Raw genomic sequence first — 27,317 nt, forward strand, 5'->3', positions numbered from 1 at the left:
ATGTTTCACTATGAGTGGAGTATAAGTTGATAGAATATTTTTGAAGGTTGATTAGGCAGATTAGATTGATTGAAAATCTTTCAATATTTTAAGTTTGCATCTCTTTCATTCCAGAAATTCTACGTCTAGAAATTTATATATAACTCTACACATGTATAAAGAGGTTCACATTGCAGCCTGTCTGTAACAGAGGTCAAAAACAAAAATCAAACTAAATATCCCCAATCTGAAAACAAAAGTCCATGAATATTGGACTGGCCATGTAAATTATATAATGTGACGCAGCTATTAAAGAGAATAGAAGGGATGTACGCAAAAATTGACTGGGAACATCACTATCCAAGACAGATTGTAGACTGTGTATACTATACTGCTCTTGTATAAAATACAGGATATCCATTACGTAGAAATACGTACAAGATAGAACAAGTGTGAATGTAAGCATTTGGGAAATATCTGAAAAAACCACACAAGAAACTGGGAGAGTGGGACAACTTTCCATGTCCCATACGAGTGGAATTCTGAAGGGTACACACACGAACTAATGAACATCTGCTACCAGCCTCCGGCTAAGGAGGGAATTGCAGCCGTCAGAGTCCTCTTCCCTAATGAAGCGTTTCAGTCCGCCGGCGTGATGACGTCATCCGGACGGGCCGTGGCACCTGCGCAGTAGAAAGAGTTGCGCGAGCAGCGTGGGCTTGTGCCTGGGCGTTTGTGGCTCGGCGCCGTGTGCTGGCACCAGGGCCGCCGGGTTGGCGACTTTGGCACTCTTGGCGTTGGGTGATTGGCATGTTGGGGGTGACATGAGGCAGTGGCATCCTGCCCGTGTGAGCTGGGGTCAGCGTCGCTGCTTTTCCGGACGTTCGTCAGCCAGGAGGAAGGGCGGAAAGCACATCCTGGAAAGGTAATACGCCTCGGCCCCTGGGCGTTGCCGGCGGAGCTCAGAGCCCCTGGGCCTGGGCTTCGTGTCTTGTGCTGTCTCCTGTCACTGTTGCCCCCGGCCGCTGCCCCGTCCGCGCTGTGCTATAGGGGGTATTGGTCGTGTCGCGGCTCAGTTCACAGTGGTTGAAAGGGACAGTGTGAGATGTTCTGATTTCCCCGCACCGTTTTAAAAGGGAGGCTCTGGCCATTTCTCCTCGGGTAAAAGGCAGAGGGACTGCTTTTTAAGATGGGACTGTGAGTGTTGTGGACACTCCTTAATTACCAAAATGGAGTCCCCTTCTATTCCTCAAGCTGTGTTGTTTTGGCAGAGAAAATGTGAGTAAGAGGAACTGCAACTAAGTTGAGTGAAAAAACGCACGGGTACTGCCGACTTTTCCATCGAAGCAGTTGATTTGTGTTGTCTCTAGGAATTATAAAGGCCGTACTGTTGCTTGCTAACCGGTGTCATTTGAGAGATCTCCCTCTGTACGTTCAAATGATTGATTTGGGACTTTGCTCATGTGTGCAGTAAACCCTTTAATTCCCTAAGACCTTCCTTTCCTCCATCTCATAGCCCATTAAGCCCGCTTCAGTTTATCTCCTGAGTTTCTTTTGAATCTGTCAACTCCTCCTCAAATCCTAATACTGAACTTGCCTGTGTGTTGCAATTAGGTGCTAACTCGTGTCCATATTTCTTGTTTCCTTCCAATCCATTCTTCACACAAGAAACCTTAAAAGCAAGTTGGAACATTGCTCATAGACAGCGCTGAAAACCATTGTTTTGAGAATAGAAAACACACCGTTGGCCTTTAAGACTCTTCTTGGTCTAGAATCCTCTCTGCTTCTCTAGCCCCATCTTGTGCCACTATTGCCCTCACTTTCTTTGCTTCAGATACACTGAATTAAGCTTAGTTCTCGCTCATCTTACAGCAACCGGTTCAGATATTATTGTTCACTGTGATTCCTAGCATTAAGAATTTTATCATCAAGTTTTCTATGAGGACTAAAACAAAACTGTGAAGTGGAAGAATTGAGTTCAAACACTTTCAGTCAACATGCATGTATTAATGATACCATTGTAGTCAACACCGGGCTAGGTTGTATCAGGGATTCAGAAGGTCTGGCCATCTCTGGGTTTCGATATCCCTTATTGGTTGAGACCTTTGCATTGTTTTGTTGCCTTTTATCTGTTTTCCAGATGGGAAAACAGGAACAAGGGAAGTATAGCTTCTTACAAGGTGGGGTTGAATAAGTGGAGCAGCAAAATGCAAAGCAGAAAGAAGAGGGACCTACTATAGAGGGATATGCTTTCCGTTTTCAGGGCACACTCATCCCATGCAGGGAAATAGCCTAACATAAAATTTGCCTAACAAAAATATATTAATATTTGGAAGGACTATCTCCCAGTTGGACAGCGGACGCCTGGGACTCGTTTCATTGCTTTCAAAGTTCCTTTAAAAAAGGTAAGCAAAAGTTATTACCGTATTCGTCCGGAAATCTGAATTCACCATATAGAGCCCTGGCTCTCAACACCGTCATACTCCATTTTGCCTCTTTATAGCAAATACTTTTTAATACCTCCTTTACTATCCAGAAATGGAATTTATAGATAAGTACAACCTAGTTTTGTACTTAATTAAAAAAAATCCCAATGGAATGCCCTAACTATAAATAAAGAATAAAGTAATGATTAAGACAGCAATATGTATCTCAGTATGTAAATGTTTGGGGATGACTATACTAGAAATAAAGAAATAGTCAGTTACTTGTACCATGAATGCAATAAACTATGGACTTTGATTGATAATGATGTGTCAGTGTTGGTTCATGAATTCTCACAAATGAAGCACACTAGTATGGCATGTTGATAATGGGGAAGGCTGTGTGGGTGAAGGAGAGAGGGTATAAGTGGGAACTGTGTACTTTTTGCTCAGTTTTGCTGTGAATGTCAAACTGCTCTAAAACTAGACTACTAATTTAAAAAGAAAAGGGTGTTGCTGGCACTTGAGTAACCAAACAGATCAATGGAAGAGAGAACATAAAAAAGCCAAATACGTAAAAGAATATTTAGCAGTGAAAGCCATCCTTCATATAGGTAGATATTCAAGAAGTATTTATTTATGTGTGTACTTACAGGCACTCTGCTTGGAGCTGGCCATCCAGTGGTAGGCAAAATTGATGTGGTCCCTGCCTTCTGGGAATTTACAGTCCAGTTAGGACACCAACATGAAATAAACACACATAGAAATAAATATATAGAAGTGAACTTATTTTCTTCCGTCTAATCTCTCTGGAAGAAAGGATTGTAATATCGCTTGTAAATTCCAGAGGAGGAAACATTATTTTGAGTCTCATATGTTAGCATCACAGGGTTTGAATAAATGGATAATATAGTAAAGGATTTTATACACATGTTCCTTCTTATTTTATTCTTTCTGACAGAGTTTTGAAAAGAATCTTGCTCCAGAAGAATGTTTTTCCCCCTTGCATCTTTTTTAACAAAATCCAAGAACAGAATGAAGAACTCGGGCTGATAATTGACCTAACGTACACACGCCGCTATTATAAGCCAGAGGTAAATGGAACCCATAACTGAAAACGACCTTCTTTCTGATACTGTCATAATTCATAGTAATTCAGTAGCTATCATCTTATGCTAAGGTGAATCCTGGCCTTCTTTTCATGGGTTCAGAAAGGGAAGCTAGTGGTTTCCTTAAATACACATTTGTAATTGCTGTTGCAAAATGGGATGAAAGATATGAATTGAACTATAGTATTTGGCAGTAGGCTGTAGATATGCTGAAGAAATTCTATAAGCTTCCATGTTCTATGTTTTGAAAACGAAATAAAGTTTTAGCAAGAATATTAGTAGCCTAAAAGGAAAGAAAGGTATGTCCATTATGTCTTTAGCAGTTCTTTTAAGCAGTTGCCTGAGCATGTTTAAGCATCAGGGTAAAAGACAATTGTTCTCTAAGTTTTATGCTTTCTTTTCCTAATACCTTCTGAGAGAGTACAGAAACCCATATATTCTCTTGGCCCATGTAGGACATACCAGTGCAAAAGAATTATGCTTCTTCTGACCTGTTCCATGGCCTTGGGAGACAGTAACACCTAAAGTTTGTTAATATTTGTATAGCCATTTAGAAAGTTCTTTCATATCCATTGACTTAGTTAATCCTTACAACAATCCTTTGCTGTTGAAGTGGAAGTAGTACTGAGATCTCCTTCTGAGTGCTTACTCTGCACTAAGCTCAGAGGATAGACAACTACAATTACTAATTTTACAGACGATGAAACTGAGTCTCGGACAAGGAAGAACTGAAATTTCAACTCAGTTATTCCTCTTTTTTTTTTACTGTGGTAAAATATACATAAATCATATTTATTTTAACCATTTATAAATGTGCAGTTCAGTGGCATTAAATACAGTCTCAGTGTTGTGTAACTATCACCACTGTCTATAACCAAAACTTGTTCATCATCCTCAACAAAAACTCTGTAACCGTCCAACAGTTACAACCCCATTTTCCCTCCCACCAGCCCTTAGTAACCTCTATTCTATTTTCTGTCTCTATAATTTGACTCTTCTAGGTACCTCGTGTAAGTGGAATCTACAATATTTATCCTCTATGTCTGGCTTATTTTACTAAACCTAGTGTTTTCAAGGTTCATCCATGTTATAGCATGTAACAAAATGCCATTCCTTTTTTGCCTTAATAAATCCCACTGTGTGTATATACCATGTTTTGTTATTCATCGGTTGATTGACACTTGGGTTGTTTCCACCTTGTAGCTATTGTGAATCATGCTGCTATGATCATTGGTGTACAAATATTTGCTCCAATCCCTGCTTTCAGTCCTTTTAGCTGTGCAGTGTAGGTAGTAGCAGAGTTGTTGGATCATATCGTAGCTCTACGTTTAACCTTTGAGAAACTGCCAAACTGTCTTCTAAAGTGTCGTCTTGTTTTTAAACAATTATCACAAATTTTAAACATATACAAAAGTATACAAAATACTGTAAGTGTTCCCTGTATACAAATGAACTCATCCAGCTTTAATATTTACCAACTGATGGCTGTCATGTTTTATCTATACCCCCACCTGTTTCACTCCATTCCATGTTATCTTGAAGCAGCTCTGAGACAACATGTAATTACACCTATATATTTTTTAAAGGAATAATTTATTTATTTATTTATTTATTTATTTATTTTTATTTATTTATTTATTTATTTTTTGGCCGTTTTGGGTCTTCATTTCTGTGCGAGGGCTTTCTGTAGTTGCGGCAAGCGGGGACCACTCTTCATCGCGGTGAGCGGGCCTGTCACTATCATGGCTACTCGTTCTGGAGCACAGGCTCCGGAAGCGCAGGCGCAGCAGTTGTTGCTCGCGGACCTAGTTGCTCCACGGCGTGTGGGATCTTCCCAGACAAGGGCTCAAACCCGTGTCCCCTGCATTGGCAGGCAGATTCTCAACCACTGTACCATCAGGGAAGCCTCACCTATATATATTTGGTATGTATATTTAAAGTATAGGACTTTTATTCCTTAATATCATTTTTTAATCGTAAATAACCATTGAGTGCTCAAATTTGCAGTTGTCTCCTAAATGTCATAAAAAATTGTTTTTAAGAATTTTGAATTAGATTCAAATAAGGTCCACACTTTTCTGTTGATTGTTAGGTCTCTGAAGTCTTATTTAATCTATAGGTTCTCCCTCCATGTCTTTCTCACTTTTTCTTCCTCCTTGAATTTTATTTTTAAAGAAAGCAGGTAATTTGTCCCATGTAGATTTTGATGGTTACATTCCATGTGTTGTTAACATATTCTTCAATCCTTTTATTTCCTGTAAATTGGTAGTTGATCAGAATGAAGCTTGCATGTTTTGTTGTGGCAAGACAGTTTCATAGGTGATGATGTGTTCTTCCATGGAGACGTATAATTGTCTCTTTCTGTGATATTAGCAGTCACTGATGATTCATACCTACATCCATTAATTCAGTTGAGGCTTCCAAAAATGGTGGGGGCTTCCCTGGTCATGCAGTGGTTGAGAGTCCTCTTGCCGATGCAAGGCACATGGGTTCGTGCCCCGGTCCGGGAAGATCCCACATGCTGCAGAGTGCCTTGGCCCATGAGCCATGGCTGCTGAGCCTGCATGTCCGGAGCCTGTGCTCCGCAACGGGAGAGGCCACAACAGTGAGAGGCCCGCGTATCTGAAAATTAAATAAATAAAATGGTGAATTCGGTTTTTCTTTTTTTCACTTATTAGCTGGGTATATTTCTATGAAGAGAAGATTCACCTCATCAACTACCAGTTGTAGAGGCATGATTCCCTTCTTTTATTTAACAGTTTTCAAAATAATGAGTTGATTCACAAATATCCTCCAGTGGTGACCAATTTTTTTTAATTTATTTATTCAGATCTCTGTGGACTCTGCTATAGTTATTATTCTAACTTAGGCCCTATCTTGGGCCAGTTGGAGCTTCTCAGTGACTCCTGAGTCCTTTTGACATGACATCAGTTGTTTCTAGACTTTTTCAGTGGTCAGAGCTAGGCAATATGTATGTTTGTTGCTAATATTTCTAAAATATGTCATAGGTTCATACTGCTACTTTCCATTTAAATTCAGAACTAGAGAATTTTCACTTATCCTTTTCTGTCTTCTATTGATAGTCTACTTTGTCCCACCCCAAGAATACCAGTTCGCAACACTGCCTGAAATTTGCTCTATTTCCTAATTCGAATCCAAGTTTTTCTGACTCTATTCTACTATTCTACTTAAATCACAGCCTCTGTATGGCCCCTGAAATGTGAGATAGAACATAAATATAGGTAGAACTGTTTCTATCATTTTGAGTTACATGTTCAGTCATTCACATAGATTTGCTTTTCGTTTTGCATGCCTAGTAACTGTCCATTCTGCAGTTTTAATGAAAATCAAGTGATACTTGTTAAAGCAGCTTTGGAGAAAATGGTTCTTATCAGAATGACTGACATACTAAGTTTAATGTCCTCCCTTGGTTTATATTCTGCCTTCTCTAATTAAATTTTTATTCTTTTCCTGCAAAGGAAATAATACATATTTTCATGGTTTTGCCTTATAGGACTTACCAGAAACTATTCCTTACTTAAACATTTGTACAATTGGGCATCCGGTGCCAGATGATGACACTATTATTAAATTTCAATGTGCTGTTAATGGGTTTCTGAAAGAAAATAAAGATAATGGTGAATTCTTTTAGTTTTGTTTTGTTTTTCCCTTTACCTGAACTTTGGTATGCATTTTGAGTGGGGTTGGGGATTTTTATCATTTTTAATAGTTGTGACATTAGGCCTGTTTTGTTTAGTAACATCAAGGTGGAAATGTCAGATGGTGCTAATACAGTACGGTGTTTTTCTTGTTTATGGTCACAAAAAATTTAGTTTTTTGGAAAGTGAATTTTGTGAGAAATATGAACTGAACTAGCTTATTTATCTCTTTTTTAAACATTTGAATGGAAAAGACATAAAAATGTTCTTTTGTCCTATTTATTGTTTGAGAGGTGGAAGAAAAGGATAAGATTCTCAGATTCTTAGCATATATAAAAGAGAAAACATAAAGCATAAGTTCGGAGTGAGACAGATACCTAGAGGCCAAACAAAACAGAGTGGACCTGAAGAGTGGCTTCCTCATCATATGTGTTTAAGATATTTTTGCTGCTTTTATACTGCTTTTATACTTTGGGTGCAAGTGAGGAAGAACATTACCACCTCTTATTCTTATCCTGACAGACAGGAAAAACTTAAAAGGCTGGTGTTTTCTTTTTTCTGTTTTAAGATGTACTCTCTTGATAGTAGGTCTTAATACCGTCCATGCCTTTTTCTACGATCTAACTATCAGAAGGAACATGGTATTTGCCATATTTTAAGACTGAGGTATCTTTTGTCTTTGGATCACCACTGACCCACATGAGAACGTGTTCGTTTTTTCCTCTTTCTAAGTTTAGCCTGAGGAGTGTTCACTTTTTTAAATAAACTTAACAGACAGTACATATTCCATTTATATAAAAATGATGCACATATATACATAAAACAGGAAGTAGCGAGAAGGAACAGAGATGGAGGTGGGAAGATAGGGGATAGGAAGCGAGAAAGAGAGGGATAGACTGGAATTTCAAGATAAATTTTCATTCAATAACCTGGTTGCTTAATGCAGGTCCTAGCTGTTAAACATCTTAAACCCTATTCACAGATATTCCCTGCACTTTAGCTTTAAAACTTGAGAGTCTTGGCCTTGCCTGTGATAACCAGGGTGTCTAGAAAGGAGGCAAATTTTCTGATTTGTGTAAACTGTAGTCACAGAAATGTTACCTCTTAAGATATTAGGGTGCAGCTGCCGGCCTCCTCACTTCCTCAAGGCTCCTTTGTGTGTGTTCTGTGTGCTCCACATGGGCTAGAAGATCCTTACCAGTGCATGAGAGCACGTTTGTCAACCTTGATTGTTCACATGTTATACCAAGTGTAGTCCATTGCATATGCTGACTCCTCTGTGGGTCTTCTGCATGCAGTGGGCTAACTTCACCATGATCTCTGCCACTGCAGTCTCAGGACCTTAGTTATGATCCATTGGTGGCTTCCTCTGCTATAAGCCCCTCCCACAGATGCCAGGCTCACTGATAATGAGGAAGAGACTATACTATCCACTCCCTAGAATTCGAAGAGACTCAGACAATAAATTGTTTTAGTAAACACCGAGAGCCTTATAGGTTTGTTGTTAGGGCACGGGGATACAGAGGTGACTAGAAGTCTTTGTTCAGTAGCAACTTAGAGTTATCTTGTAAGATAAACATGTAGTGACTATAAGTGGGTTAATTATAATAAAAGAATCAAGTGCAGCAGGAATATAGAGGAGAAACTGAGGAAGGCCTGACTGAGGAGACAGCGTTTGAGCTGAGCTTTGTGGAAGAGGATTTTGCTGGAATGAGGAAAGGACAGCCCAGCTATTGCAAACAGGTACCAAAGGCACTGGGCTTGAACATGTGCTCTGGAGGGGCAGCCTCTTGTGTGACTAGAGGGTAGTGTGAAAGGGCAAGGAATTCATACGTTCCTTTTCAGCAAATATTTATAAAACACCTTCTAAGTTGAAGGCAGTGTTCGAGGCAGTATTAACAGTTCTTGCCCTTATGTACTTTACATTCTAGTGCGGGAGAGAGATGAATAAATAAGTAAATATGTGGAATGTCAATGGTGGTAAATGCTTTGGAGAATAAAAAAAGAAGATGAAGAGGTGAGGGAATGTGGTAGGTGATCAGGGAAGTCCCCTCTATTACGATGTCGATTGAGCAGAGCCTTGAAGTGAGAAAAAAGCCATTGGATATCTGGGAGAGTGGAGATGGGTTTGGGAGGGTGTGTTCTGAAGCAGAAGGAATAATAGGTGCAAAGTCCCTGAGGCACGACGGTGCTTGGCATGTTTGAGGAATAGTATGGAGGGCAGTGTGGCTGGACAGGGGAAAGTGAGTGAGGGCAGGGCAGTAGAGAATGGGATCAGGGTGGCTGGCAAGGGAAAGGAGGGAGGTGGATGATGTAGGTCCTTGTAATTTAGTTTGAACTTATCATTCTGTTGGAAAGACAGATTGGTATTTGTTTATAAAGAGTTCTCAGTGCTGTGCTAAAAACTTGGGCTTTATTCTGCGCTAAGTCAAGATATTTAAGCAACAGAGCCATCCAGCCAAGATTCTATTTTAGAAATGTAACATCTTCCATGTGGAGGATCAGTTGAAATAGAACAAATTGTTAGAATTGTAGGGCGGTAGTAATCCAGGCAGGAGATGACGAATGCCAGACACCACATAGTCACAGACATACCTTTTGCAGAGATCAGCTACATGTTGTTGTTTTTTATTTACTTCCTCATATAATTTTATTAAGTACTGGTCCACGAAATACTGTGGCATAGTTGGAAAAATGTGAGACTCGATTCTAGTCTCTTTTCTGTTTGCCTGCTGTGCAGCTTAGGCTTACGTCTGAAGCCTTACTTTTTCATTGTGAAATAAGCACGGTGCTACACACCCGAGAACTGCACAGGCACATAGATCCCTGGCATGTGAGGAATAGTGAATGAGAGAAGGAATGGAGGTGCTTTGGGACCCCAAGTGCCCTTCAGAAACTGTTTTTCCTTTTTAATATTGAGCATTAAAAGTGTAGGCATTCCATTTCTTTCACTCAAAAACAAATTCTATTCTTCTGATAGCCTGTTTTTTTTTCCACTCCCTTTTACTATAGTCAAATCAGTTCCTGATGGACATTCTCCATTCCACACAATTGCATCTGATTGGAGGCTATGCAAAAATTCCCAGACACAATGACTTTTGACTTTATAATAGTTAATTCTTTATAGTATGTTCTTGCAAAAACACTCTTTTCTTCAGAGTTTTTCCTTTTCTGGATAGTGGTCGTGCTGTGGTAACTAATAAAGGCTACTCTTCAGAAAATTGTATAACTTGTTTTTAGTGTTTCTACTTCGCTTACTTAATTCCATATTGCCTTTTTATATACAGACTTATTGGTGTCCACTGTACCCCTGATTTAAACAGGACTGGCTAACACATCTGCTGGTGAGTTGCCAACCCCAAGAGGCAGACCATGTTTAAATTGTTCTGTTTACAGTAGTAATGTAAGTTAATGTAAGCTGAATGCAAAAAATGCAGTCAGAGAAGTGTATGAAGTGGAAGGCAATTTTGCCCCCTACTCAGAGGTTACGACAAGTAATAATTTAGCACAAATTTTTGAGACATAAAAAATCCAGATAGAAGCATATACAATGGTCCCTTGGTATCTGCAGGGGATTGTTTTTAGTACTCCCCATGGATACCAAAATCCTAGGATGCTCAAGTCCCGTATGTAAAATGGTGTAGTATTGTTGGCCTTCCGTATCTGTAGGATATGAAAACGTTGGATATACAGAACTGACTGTACATGTGATTTAATGGTATAGTATTTAGACATTCTGGTTTATAATTTAATATATGGTGGACATCTTCCTATGAAAATATTTGGAAACCTCAATCTTATTTATTTACTTATTTATTTATTTTTTCTCCAAATTTGCTTTAGGTAGTTGGATATAAATTAATGAACAAAAACTTAAGCAAGATACATGTAAGAATTTAATAGAACCTGATAGTCTGGTTCTTTCAGTTTTTCTCAAACTCATCATGGGGCTTGTAAGAAAATTAACCAACATGGATACTACTACAGTTGAATGTCAAATCCTTAAGTGCTTATGACATACTAAATTCTTCAATAATGCACTTATGAAGAACCCTTCAAGAGACTTGTGTTTTGTCTGTAGAAAAGTGTTGATTTATTTGAGGAGTGAAGCATTCAGCTTTAGTGGATAAATCCTTGTTAGGCTGAGGCAATCATTATCATACCCCTCTTTGCCATAAATTGTCTTATGAATGGTCATATCAGTCTGTTTTGGCAAATGAGTAATTAGGGGAAGGCTGTTATTGTGCTTATGAGAATGATATTTTTCTCTGAAAATGATAAATATGCATTATGAAAATGACCATTTGGACTCTTTTTCTGCTTCCTCCTTGTTTTGTTAGAATATGATCCTTGGTTTACAGCCGCCATCTTGTGACCCTGAGATGATCGTATGCCAATAAGGACAAATGGTAGATTAGAAAGAACCAGCAAAGACAGAAAACAGCACCATCAATAGTAACAACAATCACAGCAAAAGAATAATGGGACCTTAACTTGTGGAGTTCCTATAAAGTAAAAAATAAATGCTCTATGTTTATTCTTAAAAACAAGAACTATGCAAACAAGCTTAAAACTACTTTTTTGTGTGTGCCAGTGTTATAAAATGTAGCTTTAAGTAAAACCTTGACCGAGATGCCAGCAACTTCAGAAAAGAATTTGGATAGGGGGAAGCAGAAAGTTGTCTCACTTAGGAAAAACAACCACTATCTTTATGCTAATCCTTCACACAGAATTAAAACATATATAGGTGCTGTAACACTTTACACAAATGCTATGTACTGGAGCAATAACAAGATCTAAATACAATTATATTTTTAAACCCTGGGTGAAGGCTTTCCATAAAAATAGCATCCTACTTTTCCACCTAAATTTCTAAACTATCACGTACTTTTCCCCAACATCTTCAGCCATTCAGGAATTTTTAGGAAACTTTCATGCATGATCTTAATTCCTAATCCCCGGCTCTTTGGGCTCAAAGACAAAAGATCAAAACCACCAAAAATGATGGTTCTCTTGAAGTCAGGTGAGAGACACTGGCTCAGTTAGACTCGTAGGACAAAAGCCGTGCTGCATCAACTGTCTCCATGCAGGAGGGGCACGTAAGGGATCTCATCAGCCAGTCATCTGTACAGCCCAGGTGATCTGCATACACAGCAGAAATCAAACTGGGTTCTCATAAGCAAAGTCCATCATACAGATCACACACTCCCGGATCTTGTTTTTAATATTGGTTTTATTTTATTGATTGATTTTTTCTTGTTTGTTTGTGCCGGGTCTTAGTTGCAGCCGCTGGGCTCCTTAGTTGTGGCATGCAAACTCTTCGTTGTGTCATGCGTGTGGGATCTAGTTCCATGAACAGGGAATGAACCCGGGCCCCCTGCATTGGGAGTGTGGAGTCTTTAGCCAGTGCACCACCAGGGAAGTCCCCTGGATCCTTTCTTTTGATCCATTTCTTCCAGGGTCATAAAACACCTTTAGGCTGATGCAGTGTGAGGCCTATTCTTTGAGCTATCCTATTTTGTTCCTCTCAGCTGAGTTGCTAGGCGAATCTGGCTAGGTGTTGAATGATAGACCCAAAGTGGAACTTGATCCAGATATGGCAGCAGCGGCTCCTGATCCAGCTCCGTCCCGTTGCCAAAGCTAGCCCAGTCGGACTGAGACTTGTGAGGCAGGGAGATGTCATCCGAAGTGGGGGACTTATGTCACTTCCTCATCTTCCAGGGCTTGAGTGTGTGTTCCGTGTGCTGTTCTGACAGTCTTCCAACCTCATTCTTTTTTTTAAAATTAACTAATTTATTAATTATTTAAAATTTATATTTGAATTTTAAAAATTTATTTATTTTTTATGCAGCAGGTTCTTACCAGTTATCTATTTTTTACATATTAGTGTATATATGTCAATCCCAATCCTCCAATTCATCTCACGACCACCGACCCCCACCCTGTCCCAGTTTCCCCCCTTGGTGACAATACGTTTGTTCTCTACATCTGTGTCTCTATTTCCGCCCTGCAAACCGGTTCATCTGTACCATTTTTCTAGATTCCACATATATGCATTAATATACAATATTTGTTTTTCTCTTTCTGACTTACTTCACTCTGTATGACAGTCTCTAGGTCCATCCACGTCTCTACAAATTACCCATTTTCGTTCTTTTTTTTTATCTCTGAGTAACATTGCATTGTATATACATACCACTTGTTCTTTATCCTTTTATCTGTCAATGGGCATTTATGTTGCATCCATGGCTTACCTATTGTGAATAGTGCTGCCTTGAACTTTGGGGTACATATGTCTTTTTGAATTATGGTTTTCTCTGGGTATATGCCCAGTAGTCGGATTGCTGGATCATGTGGTAATTCTATTTTTAGTGTTAAAGGAACCTCCATACTGTTCTCCGTAGTGGCTGTATCAGTTTACATTCCCACCAGCAGTGCAAGAGGGTTCCCTTTCCTCACACCCTCTCCAGCATTTGTTCTTTGTAGATTTTCTGATGATGCCCATTCTAACCGGTGTGAGGTGATACCTCATTGTAGTTTTGATTTGCATTTCCTTAATAATTAGTGATGTTGAGCAACTTTTCATGTGCCTCTTGGCCATCTTGGAGGCCGTCTCTATGTCTTCTTTGGAGAAATGTCTATTTAGGTCTTCTGCCCATTTTTTGATTGGGTTGTTTGATTTTTTAATAGTGAGCTGCATGACCTATTTGTATATTTTGGAGATTAATCCTTTGTTGATTCGCTTGCAAATATCTTCTCCCATTCTGAGGGTTGTCTCTTCATCTTCTTTACACTTTCCTTTGTTGTGTAAAAGCTTTTAAGTTTCATTAGGTCCAATTTTTTTACTTATTTATTTTTAATGCTGCATTGTTCCTTTGCTCACTGATGAACATATAAAAGTCAGAAGTTTTTGATATTATAAAACATGAAATTAATGAACATTCCTGTGTGAGCACCATTCAATATATATGCTTTGTCTCAGTTTACTTCATTCAGAATGGAACTTCAGCGTCATAGAGTTTATGGCCTTATGCTTTTGGTGGATGTTGCTACACTGTACCAGTTTATGGTTGTTCATGCAGGAAATACTTATTGAGCATGTGTTATGTTTAAGCACTGTGCTGGGTGCTAGCAAAAAGACTTGTGAAATTTTGTGAGTGAAGAGACTTGACCTGCCCTTTGTGAATTCTAACAGTCCAGAGAGGGAATAGATATTCAAGAATCATACTCTGCATGTAAAATTACAACTCTGACAAGTGCCAAGTAGAGGAACATGGTACCATGAGATCATATTTTAGGGAGGACTTGATCTCATCATGGAGATTAGAGAAAGTTTATTTACAGATGTTTCAGCTGATATCTGATGGATGAGTAGGAATGAACCAGATAGGGACGTTGGGGAGAGATTTCTGAGCATAAGGAATAGCAAAAGACCCTATAAGAGTAAAGCATATGCTGTGTTGGAGGAGCTGGCCTGGAAGGTGGGGCTGTTGGGGGAGCATGTGATTATAATGGAGGTACAAGTGTGGGGTAGGAGCTCGATCGTTCAGGCTTATGTTTAAGGTTTCAGACTTTAAGAGTAATAGGGAGCCGGAGGAAGATGGCGGAAGAGTAAGACGCGGAGATCACCTTCCTCCCCACAGATACATCAGAAATTCATCTACACGTGGAACAACTCCAACAGAACACCTACTGAACGCTGACAGAAGACCTCAGACCCCCCAAAAGGCAAGAAACTCCCCACATACCTGGGTAGGTCAAAAGAAAAAAAGAATAAACAGAGACAATAGGATATGGACGGGACCTGCACCAGTGGGAGGGAGCCGTGAAGGAGGGAAGGTTTCTACACACTACAAGCCCCTTCGCGGGCGGAGACTGCAGGTGGCGGAGGGGGAAAGCTTCGGAGTAGCGGAGGAGAGCACAGCAACAGGGGTGTGGAGGGCAAAGCAGAGAGATTTTGGCACAGAGGATCGGTGCCCTCAGGCACACACCAGCCCGAGAGACTTGTCTGCTTGGCCGCCAGGGCGGGCGGGGCTGGGAGCTGAGGCTCGGGTATCGGTTTTCAGTCGGAGCGCAGGGAGAGGTCTGGGGCTGGCGGCAGGAAGAGACCCTGAAGGGGTTAGTGCTAGCCCGGAGGGAGTCCGGGGAAAGGGTCTGGAGATACCGGAGAGGCAAGAGACTTTTTTCCCTTTTGTTGCCTGCTGCGCGAGGAGAGGGCATTCCCCTCCCTCCCCTCTGCCTGAGTGAGCCAGAGCCCCCGAATCAGCGGCTCCTTTAAACCCGTCCTGTCTGAGCGAAGAACGGACGCCCTCCGGCGACCTACGCGCAGAGGCGGGGCCAGGTCCAAGGCTGAGACCCGGGAGCTGTGAGAGCAGAGACAGGGAAATCTCTCTGTGCAGCCTCCGAGGCAGCGGATTAAAGCTCCACGGTCCATTTGATGTGCCCTGCGTCTGTGGAGTGCATGAATGGACAGCGAATCATCCCAAACTGAGGAAGTGGACTTTGAGGACAAGATTTAAGACTTTCCCCCCCTTTTTTTTTTCCTCTTTTTACAACGAATTATCTCAAATTAAGGAGGTGGACTTAGCAAGATTTCAGACTTTTCGCCCTTTTCCTCTTTTTACAACGAATTATCCCAAATCGAGGAGGTGGACTTGGAGAGCAAGATTTTTGATTTTTCCCCCTGCTCTCTTTTTGTGAATGTGTATGTGTAATCTTCTGTGTAAGATTCTCTCTGTATAGCTTTGCTTCCACCATATGTCCCAGGGTTCTTTCGGTCCGTGTTTTTTTTTCAATAATTACTTTTTAATTTTAATAACGCTACTATATTTCATACTTTATTCTATTTTACTTTACCTGCTCTTTCTTTTTTTCCTCCCTTCCCTTCCTCCCTCCCTCCCTCCGCTCCTCCTTTCCTTCTTTCTTTTTCTTTCCTCCATCCCTCCCTCCCTCCCACCCTTCTTTCCACTTTCTTTTTCTTTCCTTCCTCCCTCCCTCCCTCCCTCCTGTCTTTCTTTCTTTCTTTCCTTCCTCCCTCCCTCCCTCTCTTCTTCCATTCACTCTTCCATTTGCTTTCATTCCTCCCTCCCTCCCTCCTTTCTTTCCTTTCTTTCCATCCTTCCTCCCTCCCTCCTTTCTTTCTTTCTTCCTTCCTTCCTTCCTTACTTCCCTTCTTCCTTTCTTTCAATCTCTCTTTCTTTCTTCTACTAATTATTTCTTTCTACTTTTTCTCACTGTTATTCTGAGCCGGGTGGATGAAAGGCTCTTGGTGCTGCAGCCAGGAGTTAGTGCTGTGCCTCTGAAGTGGGAGAGCCAACTTCAGGACACGGGTCCACAAGAGACCTCCCAGCTCCACATAATATCAAGCAGCGAAAATCTCCCAGGGATCTCCATCTCAACACCAGCACCCAGCTTCAGTCAACGACCAGCAAACTACAGTGCTGGTCACCCTATGCCAAGCAACTAGCAAGGCAGGAACACAACCCCACCCATTAGCAGAGAGGATACCTAAAAACATAATAAGGCCACAGGCACCCCAAAACACAGCACCAGACGTGGACCTGTCCACCAGAAAGACAAGATCGAGCTTCAACCACCAGAACACAGGCATTAGTCCCCCCCACCAGGAAGCCTACACAACCTACTGAAACAACCTTAGCCACGGGGGACAGACACCAAAAACAACGGGAACTACGAATCTGCAGCCTGCAAAAAGGAGACCCCAAACACAGTAACATAAGCAAAATGAGAAAGCAGAAAAACACAGCAGGTGAAGGAGCAAGATAAAAACCTACCAGACCTAACAAATGAAGAGGTAATAGGCAGTCTACCTGAAAAAGAATTCAGAATAATGATAGTAAAGCTGATCCAAGATTCTATTTCCCAGATCCAAAATCTTGGAAATAGAATAGACAATATGCAAGAAACAGTTAACAAGGACCTAGAAGAACTAAAGATGAATCAAGCATCGATTAAAAACACAATAAATGAAATGAAAAATACTCTAGATGGGATCAATAGCAGAATAACTGAGGCAGAAGAACGGATAAGTGAGGTGGAAGATAAAATAGTGGAAATAACTGATGCAGAGAAAAATAAAGAAAAAAGAATGAAAAGAACAGAGGACAGTCTCAGAGACCTCTGGGACAACATTAAACGCACCAACATTCGAATTATAGGGGTTCCAGAAGAAGAAGAGAAAAAGAAAGGGACTGAGAAAATATTTGAAGAGATTATAGTTGAAAACTTCCCTAATATGGGAAAGGAAATAGTTAATCAAGTCCAGGAGGCACAGAGAGTCCCATACAGAATAAATCCAAGAAGAAATACGCCAAGACACATATTAATCAAACTGTCAAAAATTAAACACAAAGAAATCATATTAAAAGCAGCAAGGGAAAAACAACAAATAACACACAAGGGAATCCCCATCAGGTTAACAGCTGATCTCTCAGCAGAAACTCTACAAGCCAGAAGGGAGTGGCAGGACATAATTAAAGTGATGAAGGAGAGAAACCTGCAACCAAGATTACTCTACCCAGCAAGGATCTCATTCAGATTTGATGGAGAAATTAAAACGTTTACAGACAAGCAAAAGCTGAGAGAGTTCAGCACCACCAAACCAGCTTTACAACAAATGCTAAAGGAACTTCTCTAGGCAAGAAACACAACAGAAGGACTATACCTACAATAATGAACCCAAAGCCATTAAGGAAATGGGAATAGGAACATACATATCAATAATTACCTTAAATGTAAATGGACTAAATGCTCCCACCAAAAGACACAGAGTGGCTGAATGGATACAAAAACAAGACCCATATATATGCTGTCTACAAGAGACCCACTTCAGACCTAGAGACACATACAGATTGAAAGTAAGGGGATGGAAAAAGATATTCCATGCAAATGGAAATCAAAAGAAAGCTGGAGTAGCAATTCTTATATCAGACAAAATAGACTTTAAAATAAAGACTATTAGAAGAGACAAAGAAGGACACTACATAACGATAAAGGGATCGATCCAAGAAGAAGATATAACAATTGTAAATATTTATGCACCCAACATAGGAGCACCTCAATACATAAGGCAAATACTAACAGCCATAAAAGGGGAAATCGACAGTAACACAATCATAGTAGGGGACTTTAACACCCCACTTTCACCAATGGACAGATCATCCAAAATGAAAATAAATAAGGAAACACAAGCTTTAAATGATACATTAAACAAGATGGACTTAATTGATATTTATAGGACATTCCACCCAAAAACAACAGAATACACATTTTTCTCAAGTGCTCATGGAACATTCTCCAGGATAGATCATATCTTGGGTCACAAATCAAGCCTTGGTAAATTTAAGAAAATTGAAATTGTATCAAGTATCTTTTCTGACCACAATGCTATGAGACTAGACATCAATTACAGGAAAAGATCTGTAAAAAATACAAACACATGGAGGCTAAACAATACACTACTCAATAATGAAGTGATCACTGAAGAAATCAAAGAGGAAATTAAGAAATACTTAGAAACAAATGACAATGGAGACACGACGACCCAAAACCTATGGGACGCAGCAAAAGCAGTTCTAAGGGGGAAGTTTATAGCAATACAATCCCACCTTAAGAAACAGGAAACATTTCGAGTAAACAACCTGACCCTGCACCTAAAGCAATTAGAGAAAGAAGAACAAAAAACCCCCAAAGTTAGCAGAAGGAAAGAAATCATAAAGATCAGATCAGAAATAAATGAAAAAGAAATGAAGGAAACGATAGCAAAGATCAACCAAACTAAAAGCTGGTTCTTTGAGAAGATAAACAAAATTGACAAACCATTAGCCAGACTCATCAAGAAAAGAAGGGAGAAGACTCAAATCAGTAGAATTAGAAATGAAAAAGGAGAAGTAACAACTGACACTGCAGAAATACAAAAGATCATGAGAGATTACTATAAGCAACTCTATGCCAATAAAATGGACAACCTGGAAGAAATGGACAAATTCTTAGAAATGCACAACCTACCAAGACTGACTCAGGAAGAAATAGAAAATATGAATAGACCAATCACAAGCACTGAAATTGAAACTGTGATTAAAAATCTTCCATCAAACAAAAGCCCAGGACCAGATGGCTTCACAGGCGAATTCTATCAAACATTTAGAGAAGAGCTAACACCCATCCTTCTCAAACTCTTCCAAACAATATCAGAGGAAGGAACACTCCCAAACTCATTCTACGAGGCCACCATCACCTTGATACCAAAACCAGGCAAGGATGTCACAAAGAAAGAAAACTACAGGCCAATATCACTGATGAACATAGATGCAAAAATCCTCAACAAAATACTAGCAAACAGAATCCAACAGCACATTAAAAGGATCATACACCATGATCAAGTGGGGTTTATTCCAGGAATGCAAGGATTCTTCAATATACGCAAATCAATCAATGTGATACACCATATTAACAAGTTGAAGGAGAAAAACCATATGATCATCTCAATAGATGCAGAGAAAGCTTTCGACAAAATTCAACACCCATTTATGATAAAAACCCTGCAGAAAGTAGGCATAGAGGGAACTTTCCTCAACATAATAAAGGCCATATATGACAAACCCACAGCCAACGTTGTCCTCAATGGTGAAAAACTGAAACCATTTCCACTAAGATCAGGAACAAGACAAGGCTGCCCACTCTCACCACTCTTATTCAACATAGTTTTGGAAGTTTTAGCCACAGCAATCAGAGAAGAAAAGGAAATAAAAGGAATCCAAATTGGAAAAGAAGAAGTAAAGCTGTCACTGTTTGCAGATGACATGATACTATACATAGAGAATCCTAAAGATGCTACCGAAAAACTACTAGAGCTAATCAATGAATTTGGTAAAGTAGCAGGATACAAAATTAATGCACAGAAATCTCTGGCATTCCTGTACACTAATGATGAAAAATCTGAAAATGAAATCAAGAAAACACTCCCATTTACCATTGCAACAAAAAGAATAAAATATCTAGGAATAAACCTACCTAAGGAGAAAAAAGACCTGTATGCAGAAAATTATAAGACACTGATGAAAGAAATTAAAGATGATATAAATAGATGGAGAGATATACCATGCTCCTGGATTGGAAGAATCAATATTGTGAAAATGACTCTACTACCCAAAGCAATCTACAGATTCAATGCAATCCCTATCAAACTACCACTGGCATTTTTCACAGAACTAGAACAAAAAATTTCAAAATTTGTTTGGAAAAACAAAAGACCCCGAATAGGCAAAGCAATCTTGAGAACGAAAAACGGAGCTGGAGGAATCAGGCTGCCTGACTTCAGACTATACTACAAAGCTACAGTAATTAAGACAGTGTGGTACTGGCATAAAAACAGAAAGATAGATCAGTGGATCAGGATAGAAAGCCCAGAGATAAACCCACGCACATATGGCCAACTTATCTTTGATAAAGGAGGCAGGAATGTACAGTGGAGAAAGGACAGCCTCTTCAATAAGTGGTGCTGGGAAAACTGGACAGGGACATGTAAAAGTATGAGATTAGATCATTCCCTAACACCATACACAAAAATAAGCTCAAAATGGATTAAAGACCTAAATGTAAGGCCAGAAACTATCAAACTCTTAGAGGAAAACATAGGTAGAACAATCTATGACATAAATCACAGCAAGATCCTTTTGGACCCACCTCCTAGAGAAATGGAACTAAAAACAAAGATAAACAAATGGGACCTAATGAAACTTCAAAGCTTTTGCACAGCAAAGGAAACCATAAACAAGACCAAAAGACAACCCTCAGAATGGGAGAAAATATTTGCAAATGAAGCAACTGACAAAGGATTAATCTCCAAAATTTATAAACAGCTCATGCAGCTCAATAGCAAAAAAACAAACAACCCAATCCAAAAATGGGCAGAAGACTTAAATAGGCATTTCTCCAAAGAAGATATACAGACTGCCAACAAACACATGAAAGAATGCTCAACATCATTAATCATTAGAGAAATGCAAATCAAAACTACAATGAGATATCATCTCACACCAGTCAGAATGGCCATCCTCAAGAAATCTAGAAACAATAAATGCTGGAGAGGGTGTGGAGAAAAGGGAACACTCTTGCACTGCTGGTGGGAATGTGAATTGGTACAGCCACTATGGAGAACAGTATGGAGGTTCCTTAAAAAACTAAAAATAGAACTACCATATGACCCAGCAATCCCACTACTAGGCATATACCCTGAGAAAACCATAATTCAAAAAGAGACATGTACCAAAATGTTCATTGCAGCTCTATTCACAATAGCCCGGAGCTGGAAACAACCTAAGTGTTCATCATCGGATGAATGGATAAAGAAGATGTGGCACATATATACAATGGAATATTACTCAGCCATAAAAAGAAACGAAACTGAGCTATTTGTAATGAGGTGGATAGACCTAGAGTCTGTCATACACAGTGAAGTAAGTCAGAAAGAGAAAGACAAATACCATATGCTAACACATATATATGGAATTTAAAAAAAAACAAATGTCATGAAGAACCTAGGGGTAAAACGGGAATAAAGACACAGACCTACTTGAGAATGGACTTGAGGATATGGGGAAGGGGAAGGGTAAGCTGTGACAAAGGGAAAGAGAGGCATGGACATATATACACTACCAAACGTAAGGTAGATAGATAGTGGGAAGCAGCCGCAGAGCACAGGGAGATCAGCTCGGTGCTTTGTGACCGCCTGGAGGGGTGGGATGGGGAGGGTGGGAGGGAGGGAGATGCATGAGGGAGGGGATATGGGAACAGATGTATATGTATGACTGATTCACTTTGTTATAAAGCAGAAACTAATAAAAAAAGAAAAAAAAAAGTAATAGAAAACAATTGAACTTTTTTTGTTGAAGTTGAGTGTGTGGAACATACCCAAGTGGACTTTCAACCTATCATTTTGCTACTGAGAGGAGAATGCACTGCAGGGAGAAAGAGTGGAAGAGAGGAAACAAGTTAGGAGAATGTTGTAGAAATTGGGGATAATGGTGGCTTGGACCAGGGTATGGTGGTCATTTTGGTGGAAAGATGTGCACAGATTCTAGAGGTATGTAGCAGTATCATTGTTAGCACTGGTGGTGGGTTGAGGATGAGGGCGAGGGAGAAATAGCCATCAGTGATGGTGATTCCTAAGTTTCTGGCTCCGATGGTTGGTTAGATAGGGTTTTGTAGATACGATGTTCATATTTATTCTAATTCGCCTTTTGTTATTTGTTGGTTCTTGATGAATACTCTGTCATATTAAGTCTCCTGTTTTTAGCATACAGAGCATTTTCACCGAAACTGACTGTTGCATGTTATCAGATAACTTTTTAACATCTGCTAGTTTGGTCCTGTATTTTATTCTCTTTCATTTATTAATTAAATTGTTGTATTATTGTAAATAATTATATTAATAGCTCTTCTAAAGTTGCGTTATCCTTGCGTCCTTGGTGTAACGCCTTTTTGTAGTCATGGTGTATATCATTCTTTAATAATTATCGATTAGATGTGCTGATATTTTCTTAGGATTTTTATATCTATATTGGTAAAGCGAAATTGGACCTTTTTTACAAAAACTTGATTTTCTTTTCTTTTTATTTACAAATGACTCGAATTTTGTTGTTTTGTAGATATTTGATTGATATAGAAGGCATGAGGCCAGATGCTGCAACTGGATGTAAGTATAAGGTTTGTCACTACTTTTCCTTTTTTATAAAATTTGAAGTTAGAAGTGTACGGGAATGTCTCAAATTTGGAAAAAGAGAAAAGTTTGAAATTCATTTCTTCTGACATAAGATAACCTTTTACTAAAAGTTTATAAAGGGATGTATCTGGAAATAGATATAACAGCCTGAATAATTAGTCAGTGGATTTCAGCATTTTTTTCTTTTTTAAATTGATTTAATTAATTTATTTATTTTTGATATTATATCCACTGCACAATCAAGGAAGTCCCGTTTTCTTTCTTCCTTCCTTCCTTCCTTCTTTCCTTCCTTCCTTTCTTTAAAGCTCCAAGTCATTTAAAATACATGACTTCTTAGTAAAAAAAATCTGCAGTTCATATAACCAAGGGGTTTATAACTTCTCCTCTAAAAGTTATATTCCTGGGACTTCACTGGTGCTCCAGTGGTTAAGACTCTGCCATTCCAATGCAGCAGGCGTGGGTTCAATCCCTAGTTGGGGAGCTACGATCCCCCATGCTGCACAGCCAAAGAAAAATTTTTTAAATGTTATATTCCTATATTATTGAATTTAGTTGTTAGATTTTTTTTTCTTTTGCTGTACGTGGGCCTGTCACTGTTGTGGCCTCTCCCGTTGTGGAGCACAGTCTCCGGCCACCCAGGCTCAGCAGCCATGGCTCACGGGTCCAGCCACTCCGCGGCATGTGTGATCCTCCCAGACCGGGGCCCGAACCCGTGTTCCCTGCATCGGCAGGCAGACTCTCAAGCACTGCGCCACCAGGGAAGCCCTAGATTTTCTTTTAATGTTTAGAAGATTTCCATTTATTTACCAGGAACAAACAAAACCTAATGTAAAAATAGTTTTCCAGAAACTATTTCCATCATTGTCTTCTTCCCTTTCTCCTACAGACTGGTGTTTTCTCTTTACAAGGTCTCTGTCATTCCATAAGAAAGCTGCTCTTCTGGTTTCATAAGAGATGGTGAACAGCGGTAAAGTATCCAGGTTACCTAAATTTCTAGAGTACACTTCAGGGAGCGAATGATGCAGTGGGATGTTGGGGCAGAGTGAGAGATACAGATTCTGGTGAGACTGAGAGTCATTCACAAACATTACTGGGCTGTGGTGAAGGGAGAACAAAAATAAATGAGGTTCGTGCTGGTGGACGGGAAGCCAAAACGAAGAAGAATGGTGCGTAGCTGGGCAGTGTAATTAGGACCATAAGTGCTGTGTCTTCTGATAGTAATTATGAACAGAAACCAACTAATAATTACTAATAACATGTAGGTGACCAATCCTTGAGAGCTGAGGCAGAGAGAAGGAAAGATGGCATTATACCTCGTCTCTGGTTCATTGAGTTTCCCAGTCTGGGTTTTGACCAATCTTGGGTGAAATCATAACTAAATCATTTTTGCTACAGTGATCAGCTTTCGTGGGGTCCTTTCCCTGCACTCTGTCCAATGATAAAGCCCACTGGTTTATGCCTCCTGGAAAACAGTTATTTCAAAAGAGTATAAGTGAAGCATTGATGAAACAGCCATGAAGACCATGTTTCCACTTGGCCTCTCACATCCTTTTCAAAGCGCTTTAAAACCTTTTTCATTCAAAAATCAATAAAAGAAAAGGATTGGGATCAAGTCCCGTACAGAGGTAGTGTAAGAAAAAAAAAAAAAGAGAATAAGTAGCAGAATAGCATCTCTTCAGACAATAAAATCAAGTTGGAAAAAATAGGTCCGAAAAACAGATCAAAACTGTAACCTATTATTTCATAGTTGGCTAAAAGATGTTAGAAAAAACAATGGAAAAGATGAAAGAACGTGTGTCGAGGAGGGAATGGGAAGTTACTTTTTAATGTGTATAGAATCTCTGTTTGCGATGGTGAAAAAGTTCTGGAGATGGTAAATGCTGATAAATGCCACCTATGGGTGTTTGGTTTTACTTGATCTTCTTCCATGAAAGGGTTTGGAGAGATTCAGAAACTATGCTCCTGCCTCCATCTTTCTGAGGTCCTGCTCAATATTTTGACATAGTTATTATTATTATTATTATTTGCGTTACGCAGGCCTCTCACTGTTGTGGCCTCTCCCGTTGCAGAGCACAGGCTCCGGACGCGCAGGCTCAGTGGCCATGGCTTACGGGCCTAGCTGCTCCACGGCATGTGGGATCCTCCCAGACTGGGACATGCACCCGTTTCCCTTGCCTCGGCAGGTGGACTCTCAACCACTGCACCAGCAGGGAAGACCTTGACATAGTTATTTGGAATTTGGATAGTGCTGATGGCTGCACAGCATTGTGAATGTCTTTAATGTTACTGAATTGTATACTTGAAAATGGTTGAAATACTAAATTTTTTTTCTCTATGTTTTACAATAATAAAAAAACACAGATGATCGAACAGCATAAACCAGAATTAGGTAAGATGATAGAACTCAGGACAGAACTCAAAATAAAAGAAAAAAAAATTTAGAAAAGCCGACTAAATTTAAAATAATAAAAGAGTGGAGACTTCCCTGGTTGTCCAGTGGTTAAGAATCTGCCTTCCAATGCAGGAGATGCAGGTTCGATGCCTGGTTGAGGAACTGAGATCCCACATGCCGCAGGGCAACTAAGCCCGACACCACAACTACTGAGCCCACATGCTGTGGAGCACAAACGCCACAATTAGAGAGCCCACGAGTCGCAAGGAAGAGCCCACGCACTGCAACGAAGAGCCCACGTGCTGCAACTAATACCCAACACTGCCAAAAAGAAATAAATTAAATAAAATAATACAGGTGAATGAACATAATGGATAGTGCCTTAAGAGAAACAAACAAGACAAGGAAAAATGTTTTTTAAATCAAATAGAAGATAAAAAGAATTTTAGAGAAATGGAAAACATAAAAGATAGGCAAAAAGGAGTCAGGACAGCTCTGAAAAGAGTAATATAAGTCCGTATAAGAATCTATTATACCATAAAAGTGACATATCAAATCCGTGGGACAGATGAGTCAATAAATTGTGATACATACATGTTGAGGTATAAATAGTTCTCTGGAAGGATCCGCAACATGGCAAAAGCAGATGCCTCTGAGGAGGGAAATGTGTGGCTGAGGAACATGGGGAAAAGGGTGACTTTTCATTGAATACCCCTGTGTACCTTTTCTAATGTTCTGTCATGTGAATTTCGTACCTCTGAAGGTCCTCTGAGTTCAAACCCCAGTTCCCCCAATTACTAGCTCTTAATCTTGGGCAAACTCTTCACACTCTCTAAGCCTCTTTATCTGCGAAATAAGGTCAGTAACTTAACCTGGTGCTTCCTGGCACAGAATCAACTGTCAATAAATGGAGATTATTAGTGTAAACAACCAAAATGCCCATCAATGGAAGAATGGAAATTTTAAATGTGGTGTATATGTGAAATATTATACAGTCGTAAAAATGAATGAAGTAGTGACATATGCTACGACATGGACGAACTTGAAAACATTATGCTAAGTGAAAGAAGCCCCACAGAGTGGCCACATTTGTATTATTTCATGAAATGTCCAGAAAAGGCAAAACCATAGCGACAGAAAGGAAATGAATGGTTGCAGGGACTGAAGGAGGAGGCGATGAAGAGGGCCAGCTGATGGTTACAGGGGCTTCTTTTTGGAGGATGAATACGTGATGGCTTAGATGACAGTGATGGTTGCATAGGCTTGAGAATGTACGAAATGACACTGAATTTGCAGTCTCAGGAGGCGAATTTTATGGCATGTGAATGACATCTCAAAAAATAATTTTGAAAATGAAAATTGCCAGTTTTCCCATTTTCACTATCCACTATCCACTATTCACTGCCTCCATCTCTCCCTTCTCCCCACGTCATTGCTTTTGACGCCCACCCCTGCCGCTATCTCCCAACCTCACTCCCCCGAGCAGCCCCACGAGGCCTCCCAGGGAAGCCCTAAACCACTGGGCGCCTGCGTCCTGTGGCTGTTGGAGCCGTTGCCCAGTGCCCGTGCCCCACAGCTCTCACCCATGACAGTGGACACGTCTGTAGGATTTTTCTCGAGCGTTTCACTTGATGGTGATGTTTACAGAAGGTGGCACGCCCCCTGTCAATGAAGGAAGCCCCTCAAGTTAATACTTAGGCCTGTCCAGAAGCTTGATCTCATCCACCAGTAACCTCAGCATGCTGTGCTGTGAAAGCCACGTTGGACGCCTGCAGGCACTTGCAAATACTGAGGACTTCAGAGGCATTTGGGCCTCAAATTGAGGCCTTGTACCTCCACATGCGATGTGACCTCAGCCCTTTGCTGCACCTCTCCTAAGTGAAGTGGCACAGGAATACTGGCCTTGCCTGTCGTTGCCAGGATTAACTGAATAGTGCATTAGCTGCCCTGGTGCTTAGGTGTTGAGTACATGGTGATTTGCACTCCAGGCCCTATTCGTTTCCCTCCTGAGGC

At 40.1% G+C, this 27,317-nt stretch overlaps 1 pseudogene across 1 annotated transcript; it reads left to right on the forward strand.

Annotated features, from left to right (window-relative positions):
- The first annotated feature begins 752 nt into the window (after nucleotides 1-752).
- On the forward strand, nucleotides 753-27,182 carry LOC307068776 (RNA/RNP complex-1-interacting phosphatase-like; annotated as a pseudogene). The gene is made up of 7 exons: nucleotides 753-904; nucleotides 2,309-2,384; nucleotides 3,364-3,496; nucleotides 7,026-7,153; nucleotides 10,458-10,514; nucleotides 22,839-22,885; nucleotides 27,034-27,182. The product of its transcript is annotated as an RNA/RNP complex-1-interacting phosphatase-like (transcript).
- Nucleotides 27,183-27,317: the final 135 nt, after the last annotated feature.

The sequence above is a fragment of the Hyperoodon ampullatus genome (assembly GCF_949752795.1).
Source record: "Hyperoodon ampullatus genome assembly, chromosome: 20".
Classification (NCBI taxonomy): domain Eukaryota; kingdom Metazoa; phylum Chordata; class Mammalia; order Artiodactyla; family Ziphiidae; genus Hyperoodon; species Hyperoodon ampullatus.